The sequence below is a fragment of the Cynocephalus volans genome, chromosome 5 (genome assembly GCF_027409185.1).
Source record: "Cynocephalus volans isolate mCynVol1 chromosome 5, mCynVol1.pri, whole genome shotgun sequence".
In the NCBI taxonomy this organism is placed as follows: Eukaryota; Metazoa; Chordata; class Mammalia; order Dermoptera; family Cynocephalidae; genus Cynocephalus; species Cynocephalus volans.
In genome coordinates this window covers 86,846,088-86,863,283 of record NC_084464.1, presented here as the reverse complement: position 1 = coordinate 86,863,283, position 17,196 = coordinate 86,846,088, and positions in this window count along the sequence as shown.

Sequence of the window (17,196 nt, the reverse complement as noted above, 5' to 3'; positions counted from 1 at the left end):
CTCTAGGACTTGGTACCTGCCATTTGGGACAGTCTGTTATTCCTCTGTATCATTGAGGTTGGGTTGTCCCATTTGCTGCCTGTTCTTTATGTATATATAATGCTTCCAAATATTTGGGAGGTCCAGTTTACATTTGCCTTGGGATGGAGATGGGGGGGAGGAGTGGTTAGTCTGAATTTGATTCCTATAAAAGAGATTTTTTTCTCTAAGCCTTCATGTCAAGAAGGCAAAAGTTAATTGACTCCCACACAGTTTGAGGAAGAAATTAGGAATCAGAGTGAACACTGAGTACTCAATGTTTTCTTTATTTTCAGACTTGACCTTTTAGAAGAGCCCTGAATGAGAAAGGACCTTGGGGGCTTCTCTGAAGTGCCTCTTAGAGATCCAGATCTGCGTTGCAAACTTACATCACAGTCACCTTTCTAACCACTTCAGAACTCAGTGTGTCTTCAAATGTCTGTGGAATGAATGCAGATCACTGATTTTTGTTGTTGTTGTTGTTATTATGATATGTAGATACTGATGAACATTAGGATTTGCATTTAAAAAAAATTTGGATTGTAGAAGGAGTTAAGCAGTGGGAGACCATAGTAGAACTTTCATCGGAGGTGTTAAGAAATAAAATAGAGCAAAGAAATTAAATGTATTGGTGTTTTAATAAATTTAGAAAAAACGGTTCTTAATTATTTTCTGGGGGACAAATTTTAAATGAAATTCTGAAGGCCCCAGTCAGCACTTGCTTCCACCTCACAAAGAACAGCAAAGGCCCCAAGGCAGCTTGGAGCATAGTGTTTGGGGAGTGGGGTGAGAAACTGTTGCGTTGATGATGTCAACACAAATTCGCGAAGGTCTTCCCACTCCTGCACTCGCCCCTCTTCACAGGAAACTAGCTCTGTTTGTGTATGGGCTATTCTTTGGCATCACTTGGGAGGTTGTGATATTGATCCAATTTAAAATATGACATTGAAAAAAGGGTCTGTCCACCTCTGCCTCCAATTCAAAGGCCATCTCTGGAGTGGCTGTTGGTGGTGGAGGATTTAGTTCCTAGCTGTCTAACAACCACAGCACTTCCTGTTTTCCCAAGAATCCCCAGACCACCGAACTTGATTCTGTCGTCCCATGTGTGGGCTCTTTCTCTCATCTAAGAACGCTCATGTGTGTTTTACTAACAGTAAGGAGTTTGAGTTGAAAAATAACACAGGAGTGGATGTGTGATGTCTATGCACACACATGTGCTTTAACAACTTTAGTTTTCTCCCATGAATTTGTTAGTTTCTTGAAGGTTTCTTTTAATCTATATATTCCTGATGCCACTTAGTTTGGTGCTTTGCATATTGAAGATGAATGCTGTGGAAGGGATCATGCTTCTGCAAGTCATGGAGCAGTGTTTACAAGTGGGGTTAAATGCTTTGTTTCTGGAGTCAATAGCTTGGGTGGATTCCTGGCTGTGCCCCTTAACACCTGTGTGACCTTGGGTGAGTCACTGAATTTCCCCGTGTCCGGGTTTCCTTATCTGGAAAATGAGGATAATAATATCACCTATCTCACAGAATGTTGTGAACATTAACTAGGTTAATATATGTAAAGTAGAACCATACTTGACATCTGGTGAGAACTTGTTGTTAGCTCTTTTTATTTTATTTTTTATTTTTATTTATTTATTTATTTATTTTTATTTTTTTATTTTACTTCTCAGTATACATTGTAGTTGATTTTCATGCCCCTTTACCTGTTCCTCTCCACCACCTCCCCCCCGCAACACATCATATCTGTTCATTTGACTTAAATAGTTCAAGGAATTTTTGTGGTTATTCTGTTGTTAGCTCTTTTTAAAATTGTTATTAGCACTTTACAGAGAGCTCTTCCACACAGTAACTCATTTGATTCTCACAAGAGTCTTATAAAATGTGAAGGAAAAATATCTTCTTTCATTTTGCAGTTGGAAGGATTAGATCCTACGACTAACCAGGAGCAGGAGTTAGAGGTGGCACACACACAAATCTAGTCTCAAAACCAGCAGTCTGTCACTGCCCTGTCTTTACCATTGCATACTCTCGATCATCCCAGAGGAAATTAAAAAATACATGAATATTAAATTGTATTGTTACAAGGGAGAATCACAGCAATATCAGAGCATTGGCTTCTGAGATCACAGTGGGATCCCACACTGACTTAACCCATACCATGGTCTTGTGTCTCTGACTAGGGGTGGAAGCAGCAGAGATGGCATGAATTACATAGGAGGCAGCTCAAGTCCGCACGGATGGACAGACATGGCTGCAGTTCCCATGGGCATGGATTGTTTAAAAGATAGGCTAGAAGGCTGCCTTCTTTCCTGAGTCCAACTATTCTCAAGAATGATGAAAGCCAATGTGGTCCTTAAAAGAATCTCATTCCTGAGACATAGGGCAGAGAAAAGGTCAATATCCCTATATAGAAGTTTACGCCAGTACGGTTGTGTTACAATTACCGAAGTCTTCTCTTACTGTCCCTGTCACATCCTCCTTTCTGTACCCAATGCCTGACTTGGGGCTTTTCATGTAGTTGCTGTTCAGTAAATAATAGCTGAATGAATGGACAAATAAGCTTTTCTTTTGATTATTTTTATTGCCTACTAGCATGTATATATATGCCAAAATAACAAAAAAAGATTGTGAAATTAGAAGTCAATTTAGTTATTATATTAGCTAATAGACTAAAACTAGACTAATAGTAGCTATTAGTCTTACTTTTTAAAAATATTCACTCAATTTAATATTGTAAGCTGTACTTTTCTCAGTAATCACAGTTCCCTTTACCCTACTTTACTCTTCTTTTTGTAGAAGTTACTACCTCCTACCATAAAATGTAATTTACTTATTTATTATGTTCATTATTGATTGTCTGACTGGAATTCTACTCTCTTGAGTACTGGGATGTTTGTCTGCTTTGCTCACCAATTTATCTAGAACAGTTCCTGGCATACATTAACTCAATAAGTATTTTTTAAATGAATGTCACAAACATTTAATGGCTCCCTTCTATGTGCAAGGCAATGTGAGTGATATTGTTTATAGGGATAAACAATGAATGAAAGACCATTTCAATGAATATATATGAATGTTTCAAAGAGCTTATATATTTTTATATGTAAATATGTATTAAATATTAAATATTTAAAGATATGTATTTTAATATTTAATACAATTATATTTTGCAATTATATGTATTGTTATATATTTTGTGATTGTAAATAAAAATATAATGATATAATTTTGTAATTATATATATACAACTTAAGTAAAAGGCTGTGCCCAAGTTGACCAAAGTTTTGACCTGATCAAAGAGTATCTTTGCTCTCCTAAGTCCCCCTGCCTCATAGATGACATGCTCTGGGGTGTGCTGGTTACCTCTGCAGGGCATCACCCGGCCTGCCATATGCCCCATCTCCCTACTCTTTCTCATGCTCTAGAACTCAGCTCACAAACTGTAAGTCTGAGGGTTGCATCTGGCCCACACGTGTGTATTGTTGGGGTTGTCAGGAGTCTGAAAATTCTTTAAGCCAATTGCCAACATTTAAAAATCTGGAGAATTCTCATAAATATTTAAATTTCCTTCCTCCTTCTCTTGCAAAGCCTCAGAGTGTGTGTCAGCACTGGGCTGGCATTTCCACAGGCAGCCTCAGCAGGCTGGGGCTAGCAGCCCATCAGTGAGTGCAGGAAGCATCTGCCCTCTGGGTTGCCAGTGCTTCCCCTGTGGGCTCACTTACCATTCCACTTCCCTGCCCAGCCCCTGGACCTGCTGAGTTGCAGCCCTGCTTTAACTGGAGACTGCCCTCTATCCATCCCCATCCTACCTCCCGTGGTAGGAATTTGATACTGCTGTGAGCTGCTGGCAAGAAGTGAATAGATAATAATGTTCAATTCCTGCAGATAGGTAGCTACACACACACTTTCATATTTAGGATCCAGCCCCTGTGTAAATAAATGGCTTCCTTCTGATGGGGAGCTGACAGCTGGAATTGAAACAAGGTTTGCAAATCTTTAGCTGCCCCTCAATACAATGTGTTCATTAGTTTAACAATCAGAAAAGTGTTGTTTCTCTTTGATAAAAACTGTGATGTTATAGAATAATGGCTGAGAATGCCACAAAACACCTTCCTGAGGATTTCCCTTCTGTGAACAGCCAGGCTACCACTTGAGCTTGTCTGAGCTTGTCTATTAGGCGTGTGACTTTTTGCTCTTAAAATAATCCCTAATATATGTCACTTTGGGCAAAATAGTACCGTAAACTTCCCCATTCTGTTATCACAAAGAAGGGTTGCTATCTGATATTTGTAGGTGACAAGATGTAGCCAGTGCACTTGTTCAGATCCAGATGAAAACACATCAAAAGAAAGCAGACCCAGAAAGGAGAAAACACGATGTGAATAAATCTCCCGTGGTTATTTCTCCATTTTATTCTTTTTTCCCCCTGCTGTTCCTGCTGAGGAGGCTTTAATGTGAGAGCTAATTTGTGTCAGGTGGTACTGAGCCATTTGCACAAAAGCGTGGGTGTGAATGTAAATTTTCATTGCTTTTGAAACAACATTGCTAAACAATTAATTAAAACATTGTCACTGATACCCCTACTGCAGTTTAAATAACCCAGTGCTCAGTAAAGCGTAGCCAGTTTTAATAAAACAAATGGCTCAAAACATTTGACAGAAAGTAAACATGCAAATTTGCAGTGAGTCAGATGCTGAGGGATCCACAGCAGGCTGGTGCAGAAAGAGGGGCTGCTAGGATGAAGATGCACCAAAATTAGGAGAAATCATCGTAGGCTTGGTTCGTGTCGAAAATGACATGAATCCAGTGTCAAAGATGCCTGGTGATTACAGCACCCAGGGGGATCTGGCGGGTGGGCTGTTGTTGTTGACATCTCCAGAAAATGCTTGTGGGCAGGTGGGCACAGCAGCCAAGGGGTGAGGACATAGAGTTTAGCGGCCTAGGAAGAAGAGGACCATTGGCAAGAGCTAGACTGGTTGTTAGGTCCCAGCTAAGGAGCTTGGGTGGAACAGAGTTTCAGGTCTTAGATGGGGAGCAAAAGCACAAATTGGGGAACTGAGGCAGCCTTCCACTTTTATAGATTGCAGAAATTCAACATGGTTGGAAAGGCTGTTTCATTCTGGCTACCACATCTTGGCCACCACAGAACCACAGTAGCAAGATGGTATCCAGACCCTACCAGCTGGTGTGAGCTGTATCTATTGTTATATTATCAGTGTTGACCCCAGAGGGGTCAGGATAAGGCTGGGGCAGGACCGAGAAGCGAGAGCTTTGCAGGCACCAACACTGGCAAGATCATCTGAAAATATGAATATATACATCAACACACATATCACCTTCTGGAAGAATATACTCCAAAATGTGAACGGTGGTTATGATTAGGTGGTGGAATTATGGTGGAATTATGAATAGGTTCTTGGTTGCTCTTTTAAAACTTATTTTTCTGTCCCCTTAATTTTTTACCATGAAAATAAAATACTATGAAAAGTTCTATAACAATAAAAAAGGTTTTAAAATTATGCAACAATATATGCTTCACTTTAATTGAGTTTATATTGAAGCAGGTTCAAAGGTGATCCATGTGAAAACTGCTGTGGATTGAATGTCATCACAAAAGTCATTGAAGCTTGATCCCCATTGTAACAGTGTTGAGTGGGAAATCAGACTATAACAGTGTTGAAAGGTGGGGCCTTTAAGACATGATTAGATTGTGAAGACTGTGCTCTCTTGAGTGGATTAATCCATTCATGGAGTAATGTGTTATCATGGGTGTGGACTGGTGAATTTATAAGGAGAGCACATGAAAGAGCTCTTGCCAAGCTCATCACACGATGGTCTTTGTCACCACAGTACCCTGCAGAGATTTCTCACCCAGAAGAAAACCCTCACCAGATGTGCCCTTGGCCCATGGACTTCCTAGCCTCCCAAACCGTAAGAAATAAATTACTCGGTTTTAGATATTCAGTTATAAGTGACATAAGATGAACTAATACAAAAACACACAAAAAAATGGTGAAATTTTTCTCCACAAATAGCTTTAATTGTAATCTAATCATAATCATATTATTATTCTCAAACCCTTTCTTTTCATCCTTGCAGGCTGGAAGAATATGGGTAAAAGAAGAGAAATAGAGCATAAAAAATCTTTCCGAGGCTTGCTCTGGAGTGGCCTTGACATATCAAATTGGGGAATAAACTAAAAGCTGCCAAAATAAGAATCAGAGTGTTATACTTGAATTAAGAGCAAAATGTTTTGGTCTCTACTTCCAACAATATGTATAATCTGATTTCCTTTATTCATATATTAATTCTTAGTTATTTAATATATGGAAATGAATCTCTTGGTAACATCTTAGTAATATGATACCTAGCTTTCAGCAAATCCCAGGCTATGTTTACTTACTGATTTGTAATCTGAAGGAGGCAGAGAGGTACAAAGCTTTCCCTGGGGTCTCTAGCCTATTTCCCTCTATTCTTACTTTTCCTGTTAGAATTGCACTGTTCAATTGTAGAAATGGCAATAATTGATCATAATTGTGACTTTATATGCAATGAATAATTTCAGATGGTATTAGCACAGCCTAGTATCTCAGTATCAGCTCATTGTCAAGGTTTCCTATTACAATTTATTTGTGTCAGTTTATGTGTCTAGAGTAGAGATTGGGTGATGGATAGATCACACAATTAGCTTTTCCAAAGGCAGAAAAATCCATCTTGTACTTTTGAATAAGTGTAACTCTAGGTAAATTGTTTAATCTCTCAATATCTATGTCCTAATCTGTAAAATGGGTTGTATTTAGTGGTTTCTATTCCATGCCTTCTACCATCAAAAAAAAATCTGACTTTAACTTGCCAACTTTGAAAGGATTTGGGGGTGGAAATAAGGTGTCTTTTTGAGTGGGTTATTTCAACTTGTACATAGTGTTGGAAGGAAATATCAGGAACGAGAAAAGGTTTGATTGATAGAGAGGCATTAGATCTCAGCTGAAGAATTTCTCTTACTATTATCACCACAGCCCCTGCTGCTGGCTCATCTCTTCCCTTGCTTTTTTCAAAGGAAAAGATGATGATGAAAGTGGGAGCAGGGAGTGGATGGCTCAGAGAGGGGATTCCATTCAAAAGCACGGGCATTCCTTTCTGACTTCAGACCCACTGTTTAACTGTTTCTGGTCTTGGTATTGGTTGTTTCTTTCTCTCCCTTGGGGATTGACTTTTCCTTTTCATGGATTTGACGGAAGTAAAATATCTATTTCAGCCACCTGTCAGGAAGACAAGAGGAAATTGCTTACTTTTAATGAAAGGATGCTTGTTAGAACACAGATATTAACGACCATTGGGCAAAGCTTAAGTCTCCTGAACACGTCTTACTCTGCCACCACTGCTGTCACTGTGTGCCTGGCAGCAGACTTAGAGAGCCATCAGGAAAGGCAAATAAGAAGGTGATGCTTGCTGTTGTGCCAGCACCCACACCCATGGTCTCTGACCCAGGGACTTCAATCAGTACTCTATTTGGACCCAATGTCTTTACTATAGAACTGAAGGGCTGCTGGCAGAAAGGCTGTGACCATTCCTCACATGTGATACAATTACTCCTCCAATCACAGGTGAGCAAGAAGGAAGTAGAGAAATTAGAATCGACTGGACTTCAGGTGTCAGGTAGGGTCTGGGATTGGCTTCTGCCACTGAAATTCTGATAGATTATACATATCCTATAAACCTAGGGTGGGCCTTGGCCATTTATCTTATTAAAAAGTTAGGGAATGTCAGGATAAAGAAGAGGGAAAAAGGAAAATGGAAGATAAGCTCATGTGAACAGCCTGTCCTGACCTTATGAAGTATTTTGGGCCCAATTTTTACCTGCTGGTACCCTTTTGTTGTCCCCAGGGGAGAGTCAAATCTTTGTCTAAGGCATGAGGCAAGGGGTTTCTAATCCTCCTAAAATTTCTACCTAAAAGGTGATTTCTTGTTTAAGGAATGTTCAGAATTATTGTACTTTATTGGGTTAATGATCTTATGGAAAGAGGCCAGGTGATCATGACTGCGAAGAGAGAGATAGAAATGATAGATTTCTAGACAAAGAGGAAGTCTAGATCAAATCAGGTCCTGTCTGGAAGGAACCAGGTGGCTACAAGAATAATATTATTTAAAATATTGATGATAGGACTGGTATGATTCTGTCAAATGAAGGAATGATTCACAGTCATTTTTAGGTAAACTTGTGGGGGGGGGGTGTGAGGAGGAGCATACAAAGTTTATCTTTGGCTTACTCTCCTGAAGCCCATGGACCTGACGCCACACTCAGACCAATGCCTCTGTCATGCCAAAAGCCTTTCCTAGATACTTGTTCTGTTATCCCGGACGCCATATCTTCCCACAGTTGATAGGGATCTTCCCATCTGATAACAGCATGCTCTCTCATGCCTCTATGCCTTTGCCCATGTTATTCCCTCTGTCTAGATGTTCTATCATCCCTTACCTTGTCTCCCTAGCAAATTCTTATTCACCTTGCAAGGATCAACTCCAAATATTACTCATCTGCTCAGTTTTTCCTGACCTTCTTTTCACATCTTTTGTGCTCCACATTGATAGGGTAAGGTTCTAAAGTATTGATGATGTCCTGTCTCCTCTCAGGTTAACACACTTGTCTATTTCCTTGGTATAAACTAGGGTAAAGATTGAAGGCAGATTCAGAAATAGTCCCTTGTCTTAGGGAGCTTACAAGCTAATTGTGGAAATAAAAACTAGCACACTTAAAATTACTGTAATGTGTATTAATTATAATATGATATCTTACAGGCATATAAGAGCTACAAAAATTCTAGAAAGATCTGTTGTAATCTGAGAAGAAATACTATGAACAACTTTAGACCAGTAAAATTTGACAACTTAGATAAAATAGAAACATTTCTTGAAAACACAATTTACCGAACTAACATGAGAAGAAATGGAAAATAGGAATAGTTTTGTATTGCTAAAATAAATTGAATTTATTACCAAAAACCTTCTTGCAAAGAAAACTATATAGCCAGATAGTTTCACTGGTAAATCTATTAATACCTTAAGAAATAAATAATACCCATTTTGTACAAACTCTTCCAAAAAATAGAGGTGAAGGGAACACTTCCTATATCATTCTATGAGGCCAACATTACTGTGATACCATAACCAGCAAAAACATTGCAAGCAAAAAAATATATAGTTCAATATCCCTCATGAACATAGACACAGAAATCAGAAAATAGAATTAGCAATATATATGTTGTTCATATATATATCATTTATAGATTGAAAATTCAGTATTATTAAGCTATCAGTTCTCTCCAAACTTAAATATAGATTAAATATAATATCAACTAAGATACCAATAGTTTTTTTTTTAATGTAAAAATTGAAAGACTGATTCTAAACTTGAGAAGCTATGGGGACAGTGAAGGACCTAGAATAGCTGAAACAATCTTGTAAGAGAACAATGTTAGAGGCTTCACTTGACCTAATTCCAAGACACTATTAGGCTGCAGGGTTCAAGACAACTTGGTATTGGTATAAGGATAGTCAGATAGTCAAAGAGATCAACAGAACAGAATTGAAAGCTCAGAAATAGACCCATAGTATATGCGTAACCAGTTGATTTACCCCAGAGACACCAAGGCTATCTAAAGGGGAAAAGAAAGTCTTCTCAATAAATGGTATTGGACTAAATGTACAATTTTATGCAATTAAAATGTATATCAACACTACCTCATGCCATACTCAAAAATTAATTTGAAATGGACCATAGTTCTAAACAAAAAAGTTAAAATTAAAAAACTTCTAAAAGTCATAAGAGAATATCTTCACAAACTTGGGGTAGATAAAGATTTCTTAAATAGGGCAAAAAAGGCACTAATCATAAAGAAAAAAATGAAAATTTGACTTCATCAAAATTAAAAACTTCTGATTATCAAAAGACACCATTAAAGAAATGAAAAGGCAATCCATAGGCTTGAAAAATATATTTGCAATACATATATTTGACAAATATGTAAATATAAAAAACTACAAATTAACACCAAAAATTCAAAAATGTATAAAACTTGATCTGACACTTAACAAAAGAAGATAGATAAATGGCCAATATGCAGAAGAATAAATGCTCCACCTTATTTGTTTTGGAGAAGATTTTAAACCCATGATGAGATACCGTAGATAACATTCCACACTAAATAGAATGGCCAAAATTAAAAAGACTGACAACACTAAATGTTGGCCGTAGTATGAAGCATCAAGAGCTATATCATACAGGGCCGAGCCTGTGGCGCTCGGGAGAGTGCGGCGCTGGGAGCACAGCGACGCTCCCGCCCCGGTTTGGATCCTATATAGGAATGGCCGGTGCACTCACTGGCTAAGTGCTGGTCACGAAAAAGACAAAAAAAAAACAAAAACAAAAAAAAAAAAACTATCATACATTTAAATACAGAAGATTAACAAAGCCAAAAATTAGTTCTTTGTAGAAGTGGTAAAATTGATAAACCTTTGGTAAATGTGATCAAGAAAAAAATAGAGAAGTCACAAATAGCCAGTATCAGAAATGATAAATGGGATGTGACTACAGATGCTCTAAAAAGTTAAAGATAAGGGAATATTTGAAAATTTGAATACGTTAGTGAAATAGGCAAATTTCTAGAAAATTATACCTTAAACAGATTGAAGAAAAGTTACAAAAACAAACAAAAAAAAACCCTTTAAAAATTTTCCCATAAAGAAAACTCCAGGAGGACTTTGCTGACATCCCCTCTAAAAAAGAGGTTAGAAGAGTGGGCCCAGCGGGAGAGAGGTTCTCAAGATCATTTGCGGGGTCATACTCCTCCCCCATTCTTTTTTATGAAAAGGGTCAGAAAGCACCCGTGGGTCTCGAACCCCAGAGCAGGGATTAGACAGAGAGAAGCCTGGCTTGAGGAAGTAACCGCTTGCAGATTACTCTTAGAAGCACCCGATAGCAGATTACTCTTAGACGTGTTCTTCGTACTGAAGCTCCGCACTGTAGGTCAGGGCCTCTTCGTCGTCGTCCGTCTTACAGGACCGTGCGGCGTTTTGGACGCCCCTGCGGGAGGAGAGGGTGGGGAAGGCTGTGCGAGGCGAGGCGTTCCTCACACGGGGCACCGGCTGTCTGGCGTCGCCTGCTGCCGCTTGGGGCCCCGACAGAATCCCCCACGAGGGGCTAAGACCGAAAGAGGTTACCCTCCCTCCCCCGGAGGACGGGGCTAGCTGCCCACCCAGATAGGGAATGAACACACGCAGCGGGGGTTCTGTCAGGCAGTTCCGTTTATTATTGTACGAACAGCTACATTTATATGTTTAGCAAGTGGGAATTTCCACATTAGAACCAATCAGTGAAAAGGGCAAATGTGCACGCGTTTCATTTCCTAATGCTTAACCTAAGTATCATGCACTGTCCACGAGCGGAAGAGCATAACTACCAATGAAAATATTTGCGGAACAAAGAAATCCCTCCCCTTTAACTTCCCCTGGGCGCCATCTTTTATCCGTTAGGCCGGGTGCTGTTTTAAGCGGGGAGGAGTATGACCCCACAATCATTAGCACTTATTACCCTTTTAAACAGATACTGGGGCTGTGACCATAGTGAACTGGCAAACTGGATTATTTAACCTGTTTTCTTTCCACAGCTGGGCAATGATCTTCCTTTTAGAGAGATACTGTATCTTACACTTGGTGGTAAGGTACAGTCAGTGCCTAGAACAAAAAACTACTCAATAAGGGATTTGTTCTGTTGTAAGAAAAAAAAAAAAAAAGAAGAAGAAGAAGAAGAACTATCATACATTTCAGCTAAGAATGTAAAATGGTACAACTTCAGAAAACTGTTTGGCAATTTTTAATAAAATCAAACATACACTATCCTATGACTCAGAAATTCTCCTCTTTAGATATTTGCCAAAGAGAAATGAAAACATATGTCCACAAAATATTGGAAACAACCTAAATGCCCAAATATAGGTTGAATAAATATCATACTGATAGGCTAATCCCAAATATGTTACCATGGTATTTGAGAAAACAGCAGAAGTAGAAAGGTCACTCTCACCTTCCCCACTTCTCTCCGGAAGCAGGTCATAAAACTTAGGATGGTCACTCTCTGACCTTTTCTGACCCTTCCCCCTGAAGTGGATCATAAGACCGGCATTTGAGAGGTCTCCTCCCTATGTCTGGACGAAAGGAACATCCATATCTTTGAAGACACAGGAACACAGAGAAGGATCTGAACAAACAGGCCTTGCTGAGTTCCCCCCCAGTTTATCACCATTAGATCGTACCTCTTTGTCCAGTCATCCTTCTCCATGGCTGTCCACTTCTCCATCAAACCCAGCATGAATATACACAAGTTTACCTGTTTCTTTTGGTCTTCATTTCCTGATGAACCTTCTCATCTCAGATAAAACACATTTGCATTCAATAAATGTGTATACTTTTCTCTCAATAAATGTGTATACTTTTCACTGATCTGTCTTAAGGTATAGAATCCTCAGCCATAAACCTAGTGATGGGTGATGAAAAAATCTTTCCTCCCTTATAGTACATACACATAATTTAATACTATGCAGCTCTTAGAATGACGAACATCTCTATGACGCAGAATGATCTCCAAGATACATTGTTCTGTTTAAAAGGTACAAAATAGTATATATATCATGCTACTTTTGGTTAAAAAAAAGTAGAAGTGAAACATACATGTATTTTCTTTTTCAAAAAGAGACACAGGAAGTATAAAGCATAAACTAATAAAATTGCTTAACTACAAGGGGTGGAGTGTGGGGAATAGAGTAGAAGGGATACTGGAGGGGGAGAAACTTCTCTGAGTATATTATTTGCTTGGAAGAAATGCCACCCAAGTTGCAATGAACAAAACTAGAGCCCAGGTCTTGGTTTCTAAATAGTGTTTAAAAGGAATCTAAGCTGCTTGGAGAAATGGCTGAGTTCAGGGCTGGGGCAGGGAGGGTACGTCCAGAACATCTAGTAGTACCTGAAAGCAAGAAAGTGCTAAGAAAAAAATGACGGGGTCATGTCAAAAAGACACAGGAGCCAGTTTGAGCCAATTCTGGAACAATGTTCACATCAGTGGATTATAACTCATTAAAAGTAAGAATCCATGCATCCATACAGAGAACAAATAAATAATACAGAAGAAGGGAAAGCTCTTTGTGAGAGCAGAATGCTGAATAGTAAAGTAAAATACAGAAAGAATGGTGGTACATTCGGCCTCAAATTGTATGAGTGTTCAGGGATGATCACTGGGTTTGAATGAGTCTCCACTTTCTCTGGCGACTGATCACAACCTCAGGTGTCCTCTCACCACATCTTCTGCTCCAACTGCAAAATAAGGATCCTTTGATTTTCACTCTCCAGCCCAGCCCAACTAATGGTCATTTAGGCAAATGAGCACCTCTGACTACATTGGTAGTGAACGCTGACTGCCATCACCTGAAGTGTCGCACCTCTAACTGTACCTTTTCCTCATCCTCACAGATCCTGGTTTAAGAGGTCTGGGGTGAGGTGCGGGTATCAGCATTTTTTAGAAGTTTCCCAGATGATTCTTTTGTATAGCCAGGTTGAGAACTACAGGTATCAAAAAGAATAGAGACTTCAGGATATAAAGAAAAGCACAAGGATTCATTAAAATTCACGATCTTACATTGCTACATAAAATATCAAAATACCTATTCTATCTAGGTGCTTAGTTCCAGTTTCCTATTTGACCACATCTGCTACAGAAAGGAAGATGGAGGTTTGAACTTCACTTGGTGAATCATACAAACTTTTGTTTTGGGGAGGACTAAATGCCTTGAGTGAGATGTTCCTTTAAATATCTTGTGATGTTCTTTCCCAGTCCCTTTCAGGGACATCAGTAATTACAAATTCCACAAAGTGACTTCTAGTTTATCTTTGTCTTTAATGGCAATGATAGGACCACTTTTGAAAACAGGTGTATGAGTGAAGCTAGGAAGGGTAGTGGAGAGCAGGAGAGGGGGAAGACAGTGACAAGGTTACATTGTCACCCTGCCTTTTGTCTGCATATCGGCTGGCTTTTATATTCCTGATTTCCAGGTCAAAATGTTGTCTTTACTTTTTACCTAGAGCACTGAAGGCAGGGAAGCATCAGAGGGTTTTTGAACAGAACAACTTTGATGATGTGATTTAAAAAATTCCTTGGTCAACGAGGGCACACTTTAGCTAGTACTGAATGGCATTTGGCTGGGAGAAACATAGACAAGCACTAAGTTGATGTCATGGGTAATAAAAACACTTTTTATGGATTTTCAAGACCAGTGTCTCTTCAACCCACACACCACCAAATAAAAAACCTCTATAGTTAATCTTTGTGAACTGTCATCAGGAAACTTGCTATGACCTGCCGTCAGGGTTGATTTGGTTGCTAGTGGAAAAAATGAACACAGTAATGTAACTGGTGAAAAGTGAGTCTGGTTTTTTTTTTTTTTTGTCTGCCTAGGAAATAGTTGAAATTTTTCCCTATTCACTACCGGTAGCTACCAGTTAACTTTGTTCTATATTTCGATCTTCATCCGTGCATAACTGTTGGAAGGAGATCTCAGTCAGTGAGCAAAGGTGAAAGGAATTGTCCTCTCATATCAGTTAGGTCTGTTTAGAGCCTAAAATATGGCCCTTCATTTAAAAAGGGCAGCCGTGCTGAGGATCTGCCTTGTATTCTGGAAGTTACTTTTTCAGTCTGCAGTCTATCTTGTTAACTTCTGTAACTATTCCCAATTTGCTTACTTTTCATTTCTTCTCTTCATATAAGGAAATTGTCTCTCCATGTGAGGAAATAAGAATAGAACTTCCTATTTTTCCTATGAAGTCTCCCCAGACCATTTTAGCCTCATTACTCTCATAGTCTCTTAAAACTCTGCAGAATGCATTCTAACGTTTAGAACAAATTCTGTTTCTAGTGTTTGTTGCTACTTCATATGCATATACCTCGTCTTTCTAACAAAAATTTAAACTTTGTTAAACTTTAAACTGCTTAAGCAAAGTAATGTCTTGTACTTCTGAATCTTCCCCAGCACTGAGCATAGCATTGAACATATTCTAGGTAAAGATGTTAGTTAATTTCTACTTAACCTTTGGCTACTGAGATTTTGGATAATAAATTGAGCATGGTGTCTCCTTTTGGGACCCTGACTAATACAAAATGATATCATATTTTAGGTAGGTGTATAAAGGAATATAGTCATTTATAAAATGCTATGTGACCTTTTGTGATACTAAGAATCCTTTTGTAGAAATCACTTTCTAACTTATCATTTATGTAACATCTATAATTTTGAGGGTTTTTTTTACCATAAAATATCTCCGTAGCATTAAGGAAAAATGAAAAATAGCAAAACCATGGAGAAGGATGAAATTTTATAGATGGTATTTTTTTTCTGAACACAGGACTACATGTGTCTGTGTTTGGTGGTGCAGTTTACATGTTGATCAGTCCTCAGTTTTCTTCTCTGGCTTCGACCTCAGCCCGGACTCTTCTGTATGCTTCACATGGCTCCCCACTTCTCCACCCCACGGATAGGCAGCAATTTGAGCTCTGAGTGCATATTGTGGCTATCAGGAATGCAGCCCCTTTTGGTCTGAATGAGTCATTACACTTTCCGCTCTTAGTTTAAGGATGCTGGTGGTCTAGTCACTCCCTTTTCTCTGACCTTGCATGATTCTTTAAATGTTTCAACTCCTCTGAAGTTTCTTCCTGAGTCTTTCCCAGTCCATTCAAAACCTCAGAAAAGATTCTGGTCTATAATGTTGAGTAATCATGTCTGCTTAACTAAGTATAACTCTTAAAATGAGAGAAAAAGAAAAATGGGTACTGTCTGTAAATCAGTAAGTTATGAAAGTAAAGGATTACAAATTATATCAAGCATCTGAAGTATTAGATGAATACCATGACTTCCTGGCCAAGCAGCTGGAGTCAGTATTATGTCTCTGACCTGTAGCTGAATCTGACACGGAGGTGAGTTCATGGAGAATCATGTGCCAATTTAACTGTTGTACATACATTCTTTGAAGCATCCCAAGATTTCTACATACAGAGCTGCTGATTTAGCACTCTTCGTCCTTTGCAGACATCTTACTAATCCATGTGATGGATAAAGGACAAGAAGGGAACTGTCACCAATGGGACAAAGGCTACAGATAGGGCCAATATTCCTCCATGGCGACCGTGACAGACAGCAAACATCCAAGGAGACCAATGCTTACTTCAACTAGGGTAGACGGAAGGGGTGAGGCAGAGATTTAGGCGTCAAGTGTCCCATGCTGAGCATTTGCAGTGGAATCCTGTGGTATTTTCAAACACTGAGATGGTCGGAGGCAGGGTTAACTGGGGCGGTGTCTGCTAGTGAGGTAAAACTAAACATGTGTTCTGTCCCTACCTCCACCAGAAAGCGGTCAGTCCTACCTCAATTTACAAATAATTTTTTTCTCACACCGTTCATATCACAAGTAGATAAAATTAAATGATAAAATATAAATAGAAAACCAGGACCAAGGGGAAGGAAGATATGAATATGTCATACATATAAGGTAACAACAAGTTTTTCTTGGTTAAAAAAGTTGAACATAATGAATTAACAGTTTTCTTAATTACAGAAGAGAAAGCAAAACAGTCCTACAGCAGAATCAAAAGTTTATTTAGCAGAGATTAAAAGAGTTTTTTTCAAGGACTCTAGCAAAGGCAGAGTCATGTAATAAACAATGTCCTCAACAACAGTTTTATTGTAAACAAGAATATATTTTTTAATGGTTGTTTTCCAAAGCAACCCTTCACAAAAGCTGGCACATTTATGTTAGTACTTGGTGAAGTCACTTCTGGAAGTAGCTAGACTTCACCAAGTGCTTCATTATATAATCTTTTGGAGGTCTTGAGTCAAAGGTAGTATTCACGGCATTTTAAAATACTTAAATTCTTTTTTGACATTTTGAAGCTAAAATATGTACACACATGCACATATAAATCAAATGGCATTGCAATGTATAAAATTGGAAGTAAAGATCTGTACCTCACTACCTCCTCTCCAGTGAGTCCTGCTCCCCAGAAGTAGTCATATTGATCCTTACTTCGGGAATTGACCATTATAATTTAAAATTACACTCTAATTTCTTGATTTAT